Source organism: Sus scrofa, chromosome 7 (genome assembly GCF_000003025.6).
Source record: "Sus scrofa isolate TJ Tabasco breed Duroc chromosome 7, Sscrofa11.1, whole genome shotgun sequence".
Taxonomy (NCBI): domain Eukaryota; kingdom Metazoa; phylum Chordata; class Mammalia; order Artiodactyla; family Suidae; genus Sus; species Sus scrofa.
This window is the reverse complement of record NC_010449.5, coordinates 21,967,533-21,986,427: the sequence shown is the minus strand read 5'-3', so window position 1 is coordinate 21,986,427 and position 18,895 is coordinate 21,967,533. Positions and strand designations below refer to the sequence as shown.

At 42.4% G+C, this 18,895-nt stretch overlaps 1 long non-coding RNA gene across 1 annotated transcript; it reads left to right on the top strand.

The window, feature by feature from the left end:
* On the top strand, nt 5,154–18,514 carry LOC110261676. Its single transcript, XR_002346125.1, has 2 exons — nt 5,154–5,309; nt 13,323–18,514. It is a non-coding gene; the product is annotated as an uncharacterized LOC110261676 (long non-coding RNA).

Sequence of the window (18,895 nt, the reverse complement as noted above, 5' to 3'; positions counted from 1 at the left end):
ACGTTACATAAATGTGTATTACTTTAACGTTACTTTTGCTGTAATTGTGTATTATTAGTTGCAAAGGAGTTCTGATGTCCTAACTTAATTGTATATTTTCCACGAGTAGAGGTCTACATTATTTATTTTATCGATAGAATTGAAGAACATTAGAGGGCTATTATTTACAATACCTAAAACAGAATGTATTCATATTTGTTAAAGAGTAAGGTTTAGATATAAGGCCTGAGGTCTTCTTTTTTTTTTTTTTTTCTTTTCCTTTTTAAGGCCGCACCCACAGCATATCAAGGTTCCCAGGCTAGGGGTTGAATTGGAGCTACAGGTGCCAGCCTAAGCTACAGACACAGCAACGCAGGATCCGAGCTGCACCTGCGACCTACAGCACAGCTCACAGCAATGCCAGACCCTTAACTCAAAGGCCGGTGATCGAACCTGCAACATCATGGTTGCTTGTTGGATTTGTTTCTGCTGTGTCACCACAGGAACTCCCTGAGGTCTTCTTTAGACTTGTTCAATTACAGGGTCCTATTCCTTTGTGGGATATATGTCTATGGCTTTTACCTTTGCTATTAGGCATCATCTCTTGCTTGCAGTAGCAGGGTTAAAGGGTCTTCCTGCTTTTGGTTATGCTTTTCTTTCATTCACATTCCACAAAGCTGCCTACTGTGTATTGAACCCTGTTCCTTCAAAAGGTATGTTGAGGTACTAACCTCTGGTACCCATGAATGTGACCTTATTTGCAATAGGATCTTTGCAGGCATCATCAAGATAAGATGGGGTTATATTGGAGTAGGGTGGGCCCTTAAGCCAATATGACTGGTGTATTTTTGAAAGAAGAGAACTAAGATTGACACACACAAAGAGAAGGCCATGTGAAGACAGACACAAAAGAGAACTATGTGACTACAGAGGCAGAAATGGAGGTATGCGGTTGCAAGCCAAGGAATGCTAAGGACTGCCAGTAACAACCAGAAGTTAGGAGAGCATCACTGCCTAACTTCCATTTTGAACTTTTGGCTGCCATAACTGTGAAAGAATAAATTTATGTTGTGTTAAGCTACCCAGTTTGTGGTACTTTGTTATGGTAGCCCTAAACTAATATACTGCTAGAGAGACAGTTAACAAATGTGGAACACAACTCATCTCCTTAAAATCTTCCCACAGGGAACCCAACTCTTTAGCATGGTATGCAAGGCCCTTTATGATATGTAAACCTGCCTAGCTCTACCTGCTATAAACTCTCCTTCATATACCTTTTCTAAATGTGGCTTTTCCATCTCATTCTGCTGTAGAGCTCTTTACTCTAGCTCAATTTTTCTCAACTGAGGTTAATTTTGCCCTCCTCTCTCAGGAATATTTGACGAAGTCTGGAAACATTCTTGGTTGTCACAACTGAGGGAAAGGGATGCTACCGGTATCTAATGGGTAGAGGCCAGAAATGCTATTAAACATCCTGCAACACATAAAATAATCCCCACAACAAAGAATATCTGGCCCAAAGTGTCAATGTCAAGGCTGATACATCCTCGTCTTGGTGAAAACATTCAACTATAACTTAAAAGTCTCAGCTTACCTATTATCATTTTAATTAGGTCTTACCTATTGCCCCTACTCCTTAACACTATCACCCCTGACCAGATTAAGGTGCTCAGTCTTTCCAAGGTATTTTTTTGCAGGATCCAAACTGGATTATCACATTGTATGCCATATATCCTACAAATGTCTGCCCAGGGCCATAGTTTTCTTGCAAATGTTTGTGGCAGTGACTTTTCTCTTTGTATCTCTTTTTAAGCAGGGGAGTTATATTACATATTTGTATGCCAGAAAGACATAATAGCAGCGTTGTAGACAATAGGGTGGGGAAAAACATAACTTAAGCCAGCACCGTAGAAAATGGAGAAGAGCATACCAAAGGCGGCATATCCAAAAGCATCTGCAAGAAATGCTAACATCAAGATAAAACCACAGACATATAGATGAAGGGAAAGAAGAGGTAGGCACTTGGAAGAAAAATCAGATTACACATGGTTTGCTGACATTGAGTCTTTGAAGCACAATCTATATTTCAGGGGTTTTGGCGGGGGAGAGAGAGGCATAGAGTTGGCTCATGGTCTCTCAATCTAATAAAAACACAGAACTTCTCCATAGAAAAAGGCCCACTGGCACAAAAGTTTACATTCAGTTTTATCAGGATTCAGACACCAAACACCTACCCAAGAACTCCATGATGATTAAGAACTACTTAGGGAGTTCCCGTCGTGGCTCAGTGGTTAACAAATCCGACTAGGAACCATGAGGTTGCGGGTTTGATCCCTGGCCTCACTCGATGGGTTAAGGATCCAGTGTTGCCATGAGCTGTGGTGTAGGTCAAAGACGTGGCTCGGATCCTGCGTTGCTATGGCTCTGGTGTAGGCTTCGGCTACAGCTCCAATTAGAACCCTAGCCTGGGAACCTTCACATGCCGCAGGTGCGGCCCTAGAAAAAGACAAATAAATAAATTAAATAAAAATGAGAGAACTACTTAGTGTGGAGAGAAAAGGAAGAGAATTTGAAAATTTATCTTTAAAACAAGACAGAACTGGTAACAATAGCTTGGGGAGTAAACTACAGATAGGAAAAGTCAAGGAGCAAGAGGTTAAATACAGTAATTTGTAGTTAACTTTATAAAAAAGTGAGGGGATTCCTGGAATAATGAGGTTTGAGGGAAGAGTGAATTTGGGCAGGAGGCTGAGATTCTGTAGAGCATTTGAAACAAGGAGTCAACAATTTTGTTTTGAATAGAAAGGATTTAACATGCGTAGTTTTAAAATAATTCATTTTAAAAATCAATGAAAATTTACCAAATTCTTAAACTTTCTTAAAATAGATATTTATGGTTTAAAAGCTTAAAAAGTCATTGCTATGGGATATGAATTCTAAGCTGTAATTGTTTAGAATGTGATACTGCAGAGTCATAGTTTTTACCACATTTTCTTTCTTTTTTTTTTTAAAGGGCTGCACCTATGTATGGCATATGGAAGTTCCTGGGCTAGGGGTGGAATCGGAGCCAGCTGCTGGCCTACACCACAGCAACCCAGATCATCTGCGACCTACACTGCTTTGCTCCAACGCTGGATCCTTAACCTGCTGAGCAAGGCTAGGGACTGAACCCATATCCTCACTGATACTGAAAGATTCTTAACCCTTTGAGCCACAACAGAAACTCCTGGACCACATTTTCTTATGGATCTCCTCAAGTCAAGGTTCATCTTTAACTACTGACCATCTTCCATCCTATAATTAATGTTTGTCAATACTAGCTATAAGAGATTTCAATGTTAATGTGCCTCATTCAAGAACTTTATATGATGTTGATATGCCAAATCAACCAACAAATCTTGTCCATTTGTTTATCTTTTTTAGTATTTAATTTTCCTTTTCAGTCTCTTCCCTATTCAACCAGTTTTTCGCAATTACAGTCTTTAATTAACCAAGTACAAAGATACTACAAAATTAGTCCATCATGTACCACCTTCTCAGTTTTGAGTGTATACACCTGTAATTAAGTTGGTAAGCACCTTGTAAATAAAGACTGATTCTTATATACTCTTTTAAGAATACCTCAAGTTTACTGATTTATGAAGTTAAAATAACCAGTTTTTTTTTTTTTTTTTTTTTTAGGGCCGCACCCACAGCATATCTGAGTTCCCAGGCTAGAGGTCAAGTCGGAGCTGCAGCTGCCAGCCTATGCCACAGTCACAGCCACGCAGGATCCGAGCCGCATCTGCGACCTACACCACAGCTCACCGCGATGGTGGATCCTTAACCCACTGAGTGAGGCCAGGCATCGAACCCGAATCTTCACGGTTACTAGTCAAATTCGTTTCTGCTGCGCCACAACAGGAACTCCCAAATAACCAATCTTTAAAGCTTCTTCCTATCTCAAACGTTATAATTCTGTGAACTACTGAACAATACAGATTTTAACAGCATTATCTCTTCAATAGATAAAGACGGAATGTTTCTTACTTAGACTAATTGAAATTTAATCTGAGGTGTGTGGGAGCTGAAAATAAAACAAAACATTTTCCAGGCTTTAAAGATCAAGGTAAAGTAAACACTGTGCTTTACAGGTATCTCAAATTTCCTAACCCGAATGTTTTAACATCTACCACATTTTACACTTAACACAACAGAAATTCAAAAGACGTATGCATTTGCTAAAACAATGACTACTGCATAAATACACTTAACCAAACTAATCAAACGAAAGAAAAACAGATTGTCTTTCAGAGGTATTAGTGGCAGTCAAGGTTGCCCAACAAAAATTATTCATGAGTCACCTGAGTTTGGGAAATGGGGCCCCTCATAAAGTGTTTCCAGGCATCTACTTCAACTAGCTTTAATAAACTCAGTGTTCTGAATAAGGCTGAATTTTATTGTTCAAAAAATGTTTCTTTTACACATTTATCCAGTCATCACACTACCATATTCTGAACACACTACAAAAAGCAGAATAACTTCACAGCAAAAGTAGGTTTCCAAGGATAACTGGGGCTTCCAAAAGCAAAATGTATCTTTTTAAAAAAAGAGAATTGTGACGTTAATGCAAAATTGCTACGTAGAAGCACTTCGGGTCCTGGAAAGAGGTGGATAAAAGGTAACACGGGTCAGTTTCTTATTTTAAGACAAATTAGATCGACTGCAAATAACACCACAAAACGATTAGCGATGAAGAAAGCCAATCTCCATCAAAGATTCCCTCTCAAAAAGTTTGGGCGCACGGACTCGACGAGCGCAAAGTGGCCCTTATTGACCGAATCACCCCCGAGCGCCGACCTCGGCCCGACCCCCTCTCCAGACCCCCCAGGCTTGTCCCGTTTGCGGCCTGCTCTGGCCACAAGGCACTCCGCTTCCTCCGGCCGGAGCTCGAACCGTACTCACCATGAGTTCCAGGGGCGGCCTGGGGTGGGAAAGGGGGAGCTGTAAAGGTCGGACGGATCTGGAGGGAAAGGCTGGCAGAAAAGGGGACGAAAGCTGTAAGCTCACCAGGCCGCTCCAACCCCTAACTTCCAAACGTGCGGAGGCACAACACCGGCCAACACGCATCTTGCCCCAAGCCACTTCCGGAAGCGCTCTAGGAATCCTGGAGGTCTGAAAGCTCTATGGTCTGCCGACAGAGGGGCCAGCGGACCCCAGCCCCTCACAACCGATCGCAGAGCTGCGCGGCTCTAAGGCGCATGGAATGCCCGGGGGATGAATAGACTGTGGTGTCACCTCCGCCTCGCGCATTTGGCCCATCCGGCCCGCTCGGTACACTGGCTGGTGAGGTAACGGTCCCCCCGGGGTTGATCCAGGGGCAGGCGGAGGCCAGGGCTGGGAACCCGCATCAAGCTGGGAGAGCAGTGGAGGAGGCTGCACGTCAAGGATCCTTAATGAACTAGACTCGTGTTTGACCGGGTTAGCAACCTCTGTCACCCGTACTTTACTTCTTTCTTCTCCCTCCCTCTCTCTCTGTACAAAACCAGACGTTGTGACAGAATTTTATACAGCGTTCTGTATAAGCCGACCTTACTAAAATAATTTTTTTCCTTATTCCTGCTGGTTGTGCAGGCTGCGACAGTGGTACGTGCGTGAGAGCGCTCCTTCAGGGCTTCCTGACTGCGTTTTAAATGGAGTTTTCCTTGTTTATGTTTACATGAAAAAATGCCTTTTATTTTTGTTGTTTTGGTCCGCCATTTTTATTCCTTTAACACCGTTTTTAAACTACCCATTTATGCTGGGTTTTGAGATGCCCCTCCAATCGTCACCTTAATTTCCCTTCTTTATGTGTTCCTGCTGATAGCCACCGCTAATGTTTTTATCCAGTGCCCAACCTTAACCTAAAAATAATTTATCTACGCCCAGGACAAAATCTTAGCAGTTCTGAGTTGTTTTTAAGACTTTGTCATCTAATCATCACAATGAAACAACAATAAACACTGAGAAGTTACAGTGCTTCAACTCTTGCAAAACACACAAAACACTTATTTTTGCTCTTTATTTCATAGTTCTTGTCTCTCAGCTGGGATGATAACTGAAAATAATTGTCAGCAGACTAAATCTATGCTTTCAGTTTCTTTTTTTCACATTAAAAATAATCTTTTTAAAACCAAAGTTGTACATGTAGGTAGTTTAGAAGCAAAATAGTATCATAATCTAAGCAAAGATTTCCCAAAAGCAACAATGATAACAAATAAAATTGTTAAATTTGACTTCATCAAAATTTAAGTCTTCTGCACAACAAAAAGCATTTAGAAAATGGAAAGAAGTTATAGACTGGAAAATATTTTCAATACATATTTCTAACAATTAGTGTCCAGAATATATAAAGAACTCTCACAATTCAATCATAAGACGAACATAATAGGCAAAAGTTATGGGCACACACTTTACCAAAGAAGGTATATGAATTATCAGTAAATACATGAAAAGATACTTAACATTGTTATTTATCAAGGAAATACAAAATGAGAACCACTGCCCATCCATTAGAATGACTAAAATTAAAATGATTGACAATAACAAGGCTAATGATATGAAGCAACTGGAACACTGCTAATGGTGATCTTGGAGAGACAGCAGTGAGTGATAGCTTGGAGCGAGATATTAATTTTCTGCTCAGAAATGAACCTGGGCAGCCTGGATGAAAACCAGGAGTCCTAGCCACTAGCTAGAGGCTAAAAGTAGAATTGCTCTGATTCTTGCCCCCTGTTGAAAGCAAGAATTGTTTCAAGGAGGCAAAGACTGTTAAAACAGGTATAAAGTTTATTATTAGAGTCATGGTACAACATGTGGGAGATCACACAGAGAAGTAGTTTATTTAAGTCAGAAGCAAAGAAGTAATACACGCCCTATAGAGGCTCAGTGAGGAGCGCACCAGAGAGGTAATTTAAATCACTTACATAGAACAGTTCTTCCAGGTCTTTGTTTACCTTTAGGCAATTATCTTTTTTTTTTTTTAATTTTTTTAATTTTTAAGGCTGAACCCAAGGTATATAGAGTTCCCAGGCTAGGGGTGGATGGGAGCTACAGCTGCTGGCCGACACCACAGCCACAGCTACGCCAGATCCGAGCCACCTCTGCGACCTACACCGTAGCTCATGGCAATGCCAGATCCTTAACCCACTGAGTGAGGCCAGGGATTGAACCCTCAATCTCATGGTTGCTAGTCGGATTTGTTTTCTCTGTGCCACGACAGGAACTTCCAATTATTTTGTTTTAATTCTTACACCTGACTGGACATAGGACCCTCCTCAATATGCCTGTGCATCTTTTGACAAAGATGGATTCCAAAGCAAAGGATGCGGGATAGTATCTGGACTGGCCTGGCGCCCCCTCCCTTTCTGACCCCTAGGAGTCTTACTGCGTATGTGTAATTTGGAGTGGTTGAAGCTCTTCCTTAGGTGGATAGTGAAACAAGGCCTAAAAGGACAGAGACTCCGTCTTATTAAACAGGCTCATGTAATGAATGAGTTCCCAAAGACAAAGATAGCCCCAAGGCCTCAGGCTACATGGCTCAACAAAAAATAAACCCTGTCTATTAAAAAAACAAGCACTCCCCTGCAGTGGAGAGCCCAAGTCTTGCCTGCTCAGAGCTCCCAACCACTGTCTTGGTCAACAAACTCCACTTGCAATCTCATTGCTCCAGCCTCTGCGTCCCTCTTCCCTGCTGTTCTAACAACCTTCTCTACTTCAGCTGAGCTCAGCTTCTTCAACTGACTTTTTCCTTGAAGTGTCAAAGAGAAACAAGGCCCAATTTACTCAGCCTAACAAGTTCCAGCTATTCTCAGCCTCGGGGCTCATCTATCTCCTACATCAGTGGGAGTGTAAAATGGTACAACTAATTTGAAAAACTAGTAATTTTTTTTTTGCCATGCCCACAGCATGTGGAAGTTCCCAGACCAGGGATCAAACCTACACCACAGCAGTGATCTGGGCTGCTTCAGGGACAACACCAGTTCCTTAACCCACTCTGCCCCACAGGAACACCCAATAAACTGGCAATTTTTTTAATATATATTTCAGTTCTATCTTTTTTTTTTTAAATTTTCCCACTGTACAGCAAGGGGATCAAGTTATCCTTCTTGATTTTTCATGTATAGATATATTATCTATTGACTTTCTACTATGGAAAGTAAGAACTTAACCCTTTTAAACCACTACCAGAATTAGCCACACTAGGGTTTAGGACACTTTAAATTTCCTGAGTCACTAGGTCCAACAACAATGGCAGCCCTACTAAAGTTAAACTCCGGTTAAAAAGTTAAACTCCAGTTACTTGTAATTGCCCTATTTGCGTAAGCAGGCAACATGTTTCTGATAAGGTTCCAAATATTTTCCACACCCAGAGCCTCAAAGGTGTCCCTGGATTTTCCATAGTTGCTCTACATTTTAGTTTCAGAAGATCACTTCACATAAACGTAGTGTATGGACTAGCATATTAATTCTCAAACATTCTGGTCTCTTTTTATACTCTTAAATTAGTAAGGACTCCAAAAGCTTATGTTTATGTGGGGCATATCCATCATGTTTTTCTATGTTCGAAATTAAAACTGAGAAAAATACTTATTCTTTAAAATAACAATAACATACCCATTACATGTTAACTATGTTGTTAATTTATTATTTTATGAAATTTAACTCTATTTTCAAAAACAAAATATGTTATTAAAAAGAGTGGAATCATTTCACATTTTTTGCAAACTCTAATGTCTGGCTTAATAGATGGTGGCTTGATTCTCATATCTGCTACTTCATTCAGCATCACACTTTCGATCATATTGACCTCTCTGCTACAGTGTACTTCCTACTACTCTCCACTTACCTAAATTCTGTCCATTCTTCAACATCTGGCTCAAATTTCACTTTAATCAGAAAGCCTTCTCTATGAATACAAAAATGAGATGTGTTAAAATGAGAAAATGAGAGGATGGTATGGGAAAACATGGCTTGTTTCAAGTTCAAGTTGAAAGAGTGATATCTATATCTACTTCCTTTCCCTCCCAAGAACCCTCTTAAATGAATGAAAAAAATTATTATTGTTATTATTATTTGCTTTTTAAGGCCACACCTGGGGCATATGGAGGTTCCCAGGCTAGGGGTCTAATGGGAGCTACAGCTACTGTCCTACACCACAGCCACATCAATGCCAGATCTGAGCCGTGTCCTCAACCTACAGCACAGCTCACAGCAATGCCAGATCCTTAACCCACTAAGCAAGGCCAGGGATCGAACCTGCAATCTCTTGGTTCCTAGTCAATTCATTTCCAATGCGCCACAATGGGAACTCCAAAAAATTTTTTTAAAATACATAAATAACAGTGCTAGAAAATAAAGAATGGAGCAGGAAATTTTTTTTTCTTTTTAGGGCTGTACATGTGGCATATGGAAGTTCCTGGGCCAGGGGTCCAATTGGAGCTGCAGCTGCCAGCCTAGGCCACAGCTTGGGGTAACACCAGATCCTTGACCCACTGAGAGAGGCCAGGAATTGAACCCACATCCTCATGGATACCAGTTGGATTCTTAACCTGCTGAGCCAAAACTGGAACTCCTGGAGCAGAAATTTTGAGGAATTTCTGGAATCAGATTGTTGGAGAAATAGTGGAAATTGCCCTATAAGACACCAGGGCCGGGTGTGCATCTGCCAAAGAACCCTGGAGAAGTTCTAACCCCAGGACCAAAACAGTTGCAAAGGGCAAGAATGGGCTATTCAGTTAAAAACTGCACTTGGGGCAGCTGAATATCTCCCTCTTTAAATGGGGCACTGGATGAGTTCCCGTTGTGGCACAGTGGAAAGGAATCTGACTAGTAACCCTGAGGTTGCAGGTTCGATCCCTGGCCTTGCCCGGTGCGTTGGGGATCCGGCGTTGCCGTGGGCTGTGGTGTAGGTCTCAGATGCAGCTCGGATCCTGTTTGCTATAGCTCTGGCGTAGGCCGGCGGCTACAGCTCCGATTGGACTCCTAGCCTGGGAACCTCCATATGCCGCAAGTGCGGCCCTAGAAAAGACAAAAAATAAAATAAAATAAAATAAATAGATCATTTGGGGAATGAATGCTGAAGACCAGTTTGGCAGATTTCTTCTAGATAAATGAGCATATAAATATTTAATCCACACTGCTCTAAACACAGAAATGATGGATTAATATAAAAAAGTAGAAAAAAGACACACGTGGGTTGAAACATTTTTTGAATCTCTATTGATCAGAAACAGTAAAAATGCAATAAACAAGCAGAACAAATTTGCAAGCTTAGTGGATAGGCTTGCTGGGGTAGGGGGAGCCACAGGGCACAGGAACAACTTCTCAGCTAGGAGCTGAGCCAGACCATCTACTTGATTTGTGACTAATGTTGCCATATCCTCAACATAACTGAAACTCTGTGACTTTAAATTGTCATTATGAGACCGGGCTTTATCTGGGGCCTTGTGGGCCTGGTGGAAGCCAATTTAAGTCAATTCCAGGGTGGGAGCCAGCAGATGTCTCCTTTGAACTGTTGCTCTTCTCCATTAATATAGCCACCTTCCTTGGTTCTAATTATCTTTTTTTGTTTGTTTGTTTGTCTTTTTGCTATTTCTTTGGGCCGCTCCCACGGCATATGGAGGTTCCCAGGCTAGGGGTAGAATTGGAGCTGTAGCCACTGGCCTACACCAGAGCCACAGCAACACGGGATCTGAGCCACGGCTGCGACCTACACCACAGCTCATGGCAACGCCGGACCATTAACCCACTGAGCAAGGACAGGGACCGAACCTGCAACCTCATGGTTCCTAGTCGGATTCGTTAACCACTGCGCCACGACGGGAACGCCCCGGTTCTAATTATCTTATAGCTACACGATTGCAGCCTTGAGATAGACTTTATAAACTCTAGTCCATCCTAGATATTATTAATTGATTTATGTTCCTTAAATATCACTATCATTCCTCCAGTCACTGACTCTGAGTGGCTCCTTGTCCCTTACTAAAACAAATTTAAACTTCTCTGTTTGCCTTTTATTTCTTATTATATTTTTAAAAGTTAAAATAACAAAATATGATAACTAGAATCTTGTTACAACATTGCAAATCAACTATAATTTACTATTATTATTGTCTTTTTGCCTTTTCTAGGGCCGCTCCCGCGGCATATGGAGGTTCTCAGGCTAGGGGTCGAATTGGAGCTGTAGCCGCCGGCCTAGGCCAGAGCCACAGCAACACGGGATCTGAGCCGCGTCTGCAACCTACACCACAGCTCACGGCAACGCTGGATCCTTAACCCACTGAGCAAGGCCAGAGATCGAACCCACAACCTCATGGTTCCTAGTCGGATTCGTTAACCACTGAGCCACAATGGGAACTCTGAAAATCAACTATACTTTAATAAAAAGATTTTTAAAACCCTTAGAATCTTTTTTTTTTCTTTTTTTCTTTTTAGGGCTACACTTGCGGCATATGGAAGTGCCCAGGCTAGGGGATGAATTGGAGCTGCAGTTGCAGGCCTATGCCACAGCCACAGCAGTGCCAGATCTGAATCGCGTCTGTGACCTATACCTCCACTCACAGCAATACTGGATCCTTAATCTACTGAGTGGGACCAGGGATTAAACCCACATCCTCATGGATACTAGTTGGGTTCGTTACCACTGAGCCACAATGGGAACTCACTCCTAGAATCTTGATGTATATAAAGTTAAAAAAAAATAAAGCTGGCTTCTCCTCTACTCCCAGATACTATTACCCATAGGGTTGGGAGACAATTCTCCAAGGATCTCTCAAATTTTCCCAAGGCTCCTGACAGATTTTCTTTCAGATTATCTTTTCAAAGATGTTTGTACCTCCTTTTGGAGCAGATTTGATTCCTGACCAGGATAATAAAGATATTGCCTCACTCTGGGGCAAGGCTGGGCAAAGACTTGGTTTTCCTAAGCTTGGGGTTCCTCTGCTAGGATGCAAACCCACTGTGTGAGCAGCAGCCACCCACTCTCCACATTACTTCTCTGGGCTTTGAGAACAAGGGGAGCATGAAGCTCATTTTGCTTGCGTGTTAACAAAAGTCCTTTGTCTCTGGCACAGAAGCCTAGTGCTTTCTGCCAAGATCCATGAAGCTGGCAAGTTAAATTGTTAGCTTGCAAATATGTAAAATCTTCACAATTCTTAACATGAAGTAATCACTGTTAAGTCTGGAGTGCCTCCTCTTCCTTTACACGTAATTATACACTAACATAGTTTTCTATTAAGAAAAACAGAACATATTGTTCAGACACTGCTTTTTTCCATTGATAATTTATCATTTTAACAGCTGAATAGTACTCCATAATAGGATATAGCATATGTAATTATTCCTCTATTGATAAGACATTTAGATTTTTTTCCCTTCTTTCCACCACTAGTCATCCTGTCTGCCTTTTATTGTCCTCTAGAATGTTCCTCTCCCTACCCCATAATCACTGTTACATTTCCTCAGTACTCTTAAAACAAAGGATTTGTCTTGTTGCTCCCTACTCAATCTAAATACTGGTAGATTATTCTAATCAGGTCTCTCTTCTCAGGATTTCATCATTCTATTTGACATCACAGTCTACTATATTAGATTATGCTATCACATTTGGTCTTCAAATATACTATAAACTTCTTCAGCTTAGGTGTCTGATATTTATTCTGAGAGCTCCCATTTCCAGTATGCAGCATCTTTTGAAATGTGCAGAGGTACCACACTTTTCTTTCCTCCCTCTCTCCTTTATTTTTGTACAGTACCTTTCTGACAGGTAGCTTGTTTTGTCAGCTAGCTAAATTTAGTCAATCTAAATCACGCCCCCCCTCTTTGTATCAATTCCTTCCCCTAGATCTGTCCTCATTCATCTAATTAAGTACTTATCAAGTACTTACTAGGAGCCAGGCACCAAGTGAGGTGAAAATGCTGGCATGAGCACCTATGTGAGGCTCACAATGACTGTCAATCTTTTGCATTTTTCATGATTTTTCCTTTACTCAAGTCCTTCACTTTTCTTCACAGGATCAAGGAAAGCAATAGTGGTATTTGGTAAATTAGTCCTATTTGGCTAATATGAACTAGTGATAGCAGACACAGAGAAGGGAAGGGAAATGGCTAAAGACTAAGCTTTTTACATGCCCTCTCACAGTCATCGCAACCATTCCATGAAAGGCATGATTTATACAAAAGAGAAAACCGAGGCTTAGAGAAGTTAAAAAAAAAAAAAAAGAAAAAAAATTGTCCTTGGTTCTCATAGTCAAGTGGTAGAGCCAGAAAGTGAACCTAGGTTTAAAGGATTCTAATTTTGGTACCCTTCATCCATTTCATCATAGGCCTTCATTTCCCCCTAAGGATCCGAGAAGTTTAAACAGAGGCCAATTTTCCTCTCCCTTGGTCCTCAAGGTCCTGCCAGATCACGGTGAGATGGGCACAGCAGGTACGGTTGGCAACCACAGCCGTGAGTGAACGAGTTTCTCATCGTCGTCCCCGCCCCCCGCAGTGTGACCCAAAAAGCAACGTCCCCTCTCTCCTCAGGGAGAGAGGCACCCGCCCATCCGGCCGAAGTGGAGCAGAAGGATCCTCTTTTCCTTGTCCGCGGTCGACTGAGTCTTTCCTGCACCCGGAGGCCCGTAAGGCTTTGGCCCACTCGCGGCCTGGGCCCGCCGGGAAGAAGCGGACTGGGGATGGCAACTGAGCGGAGGGCTGCTCTAGGCACCTGCCGGCCGCTTTGGAGGCCTGTCCTCAGAGTCACTTTCGGGCTTCTCACGGGATCCTGGAGCTTTCCACAGGTCTTCGGTTTGTCTTTTCGAGAAAGCCAGCGCCGCGATGTCTAAACCGGCTGCCGGCCGGTGCGCACCGCCCCCGCCCCCAAACGGGTGTCCCTTCCGCGTGAGGGCCCCGGGCAGCTTTCCAGGCGGGAACCCCAGTATCTCACAACCTGGGAAAGACCGGCCTCCTTTTTCGGAGCTCTCGCGACTCCCAGCAACATCGGTAGCTAACGGTTCCAGAGCCTCCGGCTCGGGGCGGACTTCGCGGCCGAGTAAAAGGCGCTTTGAGTAGGGCTCCGCCGGCGCCGGGGGCTGGAACCGCGGGAGATGAGGGCTGGCGGGTGAGTGCCCGCGTGAGGACGACCGGGATGGTGTTTTCCGCTGGCGGACAGGTGGGACAGTCCGGGTGGGACTGCGGTTAGGTCTTCAGGGAGCAGCTCAGAATTAGAGAAACTGGTAACATTACAGGAATTACTTTAAAGCACACAACAGCAAAAATGCAGTGAATTAATGAACATCAGATACCAGTTAACGCAACGGGATTGGCGGCGTCTTGAAGCGCTGGGACGCAGGGCGCTCCTGGACAGTGGGTTAAGGATCCGGTGTTGCCGAAGCTCCGGCTTAGGTCACAACTGCAGCTTGGGATCCATATGCCGCGGCGGCGGCCGAAAAAAATGAAAACAAAACAAAAACCCCAGTTAACTCAGCAATTAATTTAAGAAAATGCTGAACATGATATTAGCAAAAGATCTAACAGTACTATTGATGGTGGCTAATACTAACATAGCTTACGATGTGCCAGGCACTGTTCTAAACCTTACATTTGGTCACTTATATAATGAAACTTGATGAAGTAGATACCATTTCACCACCGTTTTACAGATGGGGGACCTGAGGCGAAGAGAAAATAAGTGCATTAGCCAAGATCGTATAACTAGTAATTGGCAGAGCAAGGATTTATACCCAGACATTCTGCTCTTAAACTCTGCTCTCTGTCTTTCATTGATAACTGGATTTTATCAGTTTAGGAATTGTGCTATCCAGAAGGAAGGGTAAGTCTGTACAGAGACATGTTATTATAGCAGTGTTCTGAATCTCATCAGATTTGTTGTCAATCTCCTTTAGACAAAGGGACTTAAGGAAGAGTGCCTTCCACAAAGAGGTGTTTTGTTTTTTGGGTTTTTTCGCATTTTAGGGCTGCACCCGCAGCATATGAAGGTTCCCAGGCTACAGGTTGAATTGGAGCTGCAGCTGCCAGCTTACACCATAGCCACAGCAACTTAGGATCCAAGCCAAGTCTGCGATCTACACCACAGCTCAAGGCAATGCCAGATCCTTAACTCACTGAACTAACTAACTCCAGGGAAGGAACGGGTATCCTCATGGATACTTGTTGCGTTCATTACCCCTGAGCCAGGATGGGAACTCCCCACAGAAAGTTTTAAGGAGAAAAGAATACAGATTTTCATTTAACAAGTTAATTAGGCCCATACACAATTTCGAAGATCCTTCTCCCATTGCTTTTCTATCTAGATTCTTCTGTTCTTATTTTGTTTTTATTAGGTTAAATCATTTGAAATCGATGACATTTGTGAGGTACGAAAATGGCAATTTCTTTTTTTTTTTTGCTTTTATAGGACCACACTTGCAGCACATGGAGGCCCCCAGGCCAGGGGTCATATAGGAGCCACAGCCACTGACCAACACCTCAGCAACCCCAGATCCCTAACCCACTGAGTGAGGCCAAGGATGGACCTGAAACCCCATGGTCCCTAGTTGGATTCATCTCTGCTGTGCCACAACAGAAACTCCTGTTTAACCCAATATTTACACATCTTTTTGTGTGAGAATTTAGGAGTCTACAACAATTTTTTAGCAAATTGTTCTGGCTTTATCTCCAAAATACACCCTGAATCTGTTTATTTCTCTTCATGTCCATTTTGGACCTGTGGTTGGCGCCACCATCTACTCTCATTTGGATTACTGTCATAGCTTCTTGACCAGTCTCCTTGCTTCTGCTCTTTTCTCACTCTTGCTTTCCTAAGGGCCAGAAGGATCTTTGATAAAACAAAAATCAGAAAGTTCCTGTTGTGGCTAAGAGGTAGTGACCCAACTAATATCCATGAGGATGCAGGTTCAATCCCTGGCCTCTCTCAGTGGGTTAAGGATCCTGTGTTGCTGTGGCTGTGGTGGAGGCTGGCAGCTGTAGCTCCTAGTCAGCCCCTAGCCAGGGGACTTCCATAAGCCAAAGTGTGGCCCTAAAAATCACATACACACAAAGAAAATCATATCATGTCCTTCCTTTCAATGGTGCCCCATCATGTTTAGAAAACATATCCTGGCCCTTGCTTACTTCTCTAGTCTAATTTTATATCACATTCCTCTTAATCCAGTACTTTAGGCCCAATGACCTTCTTTCATTTCCTGTAAACACATAAGATTCACTCCTACTGTGAAGACTGCATTAGCTATTCTCTTTGACTGGCAAGGTCTTCTGCAGAACTTCCCAAGACTGGACATTTATATTTCAGTTAGAATGTCATCCCTCCAGAAAAGCTTTTCCTGTTACTTGTACTATTCATTCAGTCACTCTATTTCATTTCACATCATTGTTTATATTCCATATACCACTACTACTATTTGATATTTGTCTCCTTTTACTGTAATATAGGCTTATAAAAGCAGGAAGCTTATTTTTCTTGTTATATCCTGCTACATCCAGTACCTAGAGTACGAGCTTGGCCTATAGCATGCACGAGTAAATATGTGTTGAATTGATGAAGAAGAAGAAATAGGTAAAAAGTCCTTGGCACCACAGAACTTAGTCCCACAGAATTGAGGTGGTTTGGAATACAGTGAATGGAACCTACCTAAAGAATGAGGAAGATCTTGATCAGTACTTTCCAATAAATAGGAATGTAATGTGACCCACCTATGTAATTTTATGTTTTCTAGTAGCCACATTAAAAATGTAAAATGACAGGGGAAATTAATTTGAATATATTTTATTTAAATCAGTATATCCAAAATATTATTTTGAAATCTAATATAAACTTATTAATAAAATACTTTACATTCCTTTTTTTTCACACTGAGCCAGTGTGTTTATACTTATTGCACATCTTGATTCAGTTATTAAATTTTCATTGGAGGAGTTCCCGTTGTAGCTCAGCGGTAACACCTGACTAGTATCCATGAGGATGCGGGTTCAATCTCTGGCCTACTCAGTGGGTTAAGGATCCAGTGTTGCAGACACAGCTTGGATCTGGCACTGCTGTGGCTGTGGCATAGGCTGGTGGCTACAGCTCCAATTCAACACCTAGCCTAGGAACTTCATATGCTGCTGGTGTGGCCCTAAAAAGCAAAAAAAATTTTTTTTCTCACTGGAAATACTTGATCTATATTGAGATTACATAAAATTTAAAATGGAAAAGCAGAGGCCTATACCCAAGTTACTCCAGATGTACTTAAGGTTTTTTGCAATACTGAATTGAGAATCAGTTTTAAATTTAAATTAAAAATGGAAAAAAAATAGATCTTCAGTTGCATAGCCACATGTACTTAGCGGCTAATGTATCAGACAGTGCAGATCGAGATCAAGGATAAAGTGTCTATTTGTGGTTGGGTCAAGGACAAAGTAGAGGGTAGCACCAGAAGTATGGTATGGAGGGATGACAAAAGTCTAGAAAAGTACAGTGTAAGCTCTTTATGCAAGTAGCATTTGAGGACAATTCCTCTGGTTCTCAAAAGTGAGGTATGGCTTTGGAGTTCCCGTCGTGGCTCAGTGGTTAATGAATCCGACTAGGAACCAGGAGTTTGCGGGTTCAATCCCTGACCTTGCTCAGCAGGTTAGGGATCCGGCGTTGCCGTGAGCTGTGGTGTAGGTTGCAGCTGCGGCTCGGATCCCACGTTGCTGTGACTCTGGCGTAGGCCAGTGGCTACAGCTCTGATTAGACCCCTAGCCTGGGAACCTCCATATGCTGCGGGAGTGGTCCTAGAAAAGGCAAAAAGACAAACAAAAAAAACCCCAAAAAACAAGTGAGATATGGCTTCCTAAAGTAGACTACTTCCTTAGCATGACTGCTGCATAGATTTTAGGTACTCTGGGAATCGTTTTGTGAGGGAGTAAAAGGTCCTGCAGTGCTGGTCATATATAACACTTCCAAGTAAAATCTTGTAACATATGATGTGGAACAGTCATGGAAATCAGATTATTTTCCTAGAGAGCAGTGGTTCTCAAGTGGGCTGGGGTCAGGGGTGGGGGGTTTGCCCCTCAGGAGCATTTGTACTTCTTGAGAAATTTTGCTTGTTACAAGTTGGCGATGCTGGTGGCATCTAGGGAGCAGAGGTCAGGAATATGGCAAAACATCCCACAATGCAGAGGACAGCCCCCAACAACAAGGAATTGTCTGCCTGACAATGTCAATAAAACCACGGTTGAGAAACGTTGCTCTAGAGGATTTGAGTAAGAAAGACAGAGAACTATTCTCTTAGAACCTTGGTCTAACTGCCTTGTGATATTCCTAAGGGGAGAACAAGTTGTTTTGAAGCATTTCAGTTTCTAGTGTGTTTTCACTGTTGATGGACTCTGATTAGACTAAGAAGAAATAATATTCAGGATGAGATTGTGGACTCAATAAAGATAACAAATAATACTGCTATGCATGTGAGACTCAACATGCTTCGGATAAGCTGATCTATTTACCTATGTATGGCTTGTGGCACATGACCTACGGTCTCAAATATAATTGATGTACCATTAAATATCAGAATTACTTTTCACTCTTTTCTCTTTCCCAGTCACCATCTCTTATTTTATCTTTGTTCTTGTCCCTACACATTTGTTCCTTTTTCCTTTTTTTTTTTTTTTTTTTTTTTTTTGTCTTTTTGCCTTTTCTAGGGCCGCTTCCACGGCATATGGAGATTTCCAGGCTAGGGGTCAAATCGGAGCTGTAGCCACTGGCCTATGCCAGAGCCACAGCAACTCAGGATCCAAGCCGCGTCTGCAACCTACACCACAGCTCACGGCAACGCCAGATCGTTAACCCACTGAGCAAGGGCAGGGATGGAACCTGCAACCTCCTGGTTCCTAGTCGGATTTGTTAACCACTGCGCCACGACGGGAACTCCCTGTTCCT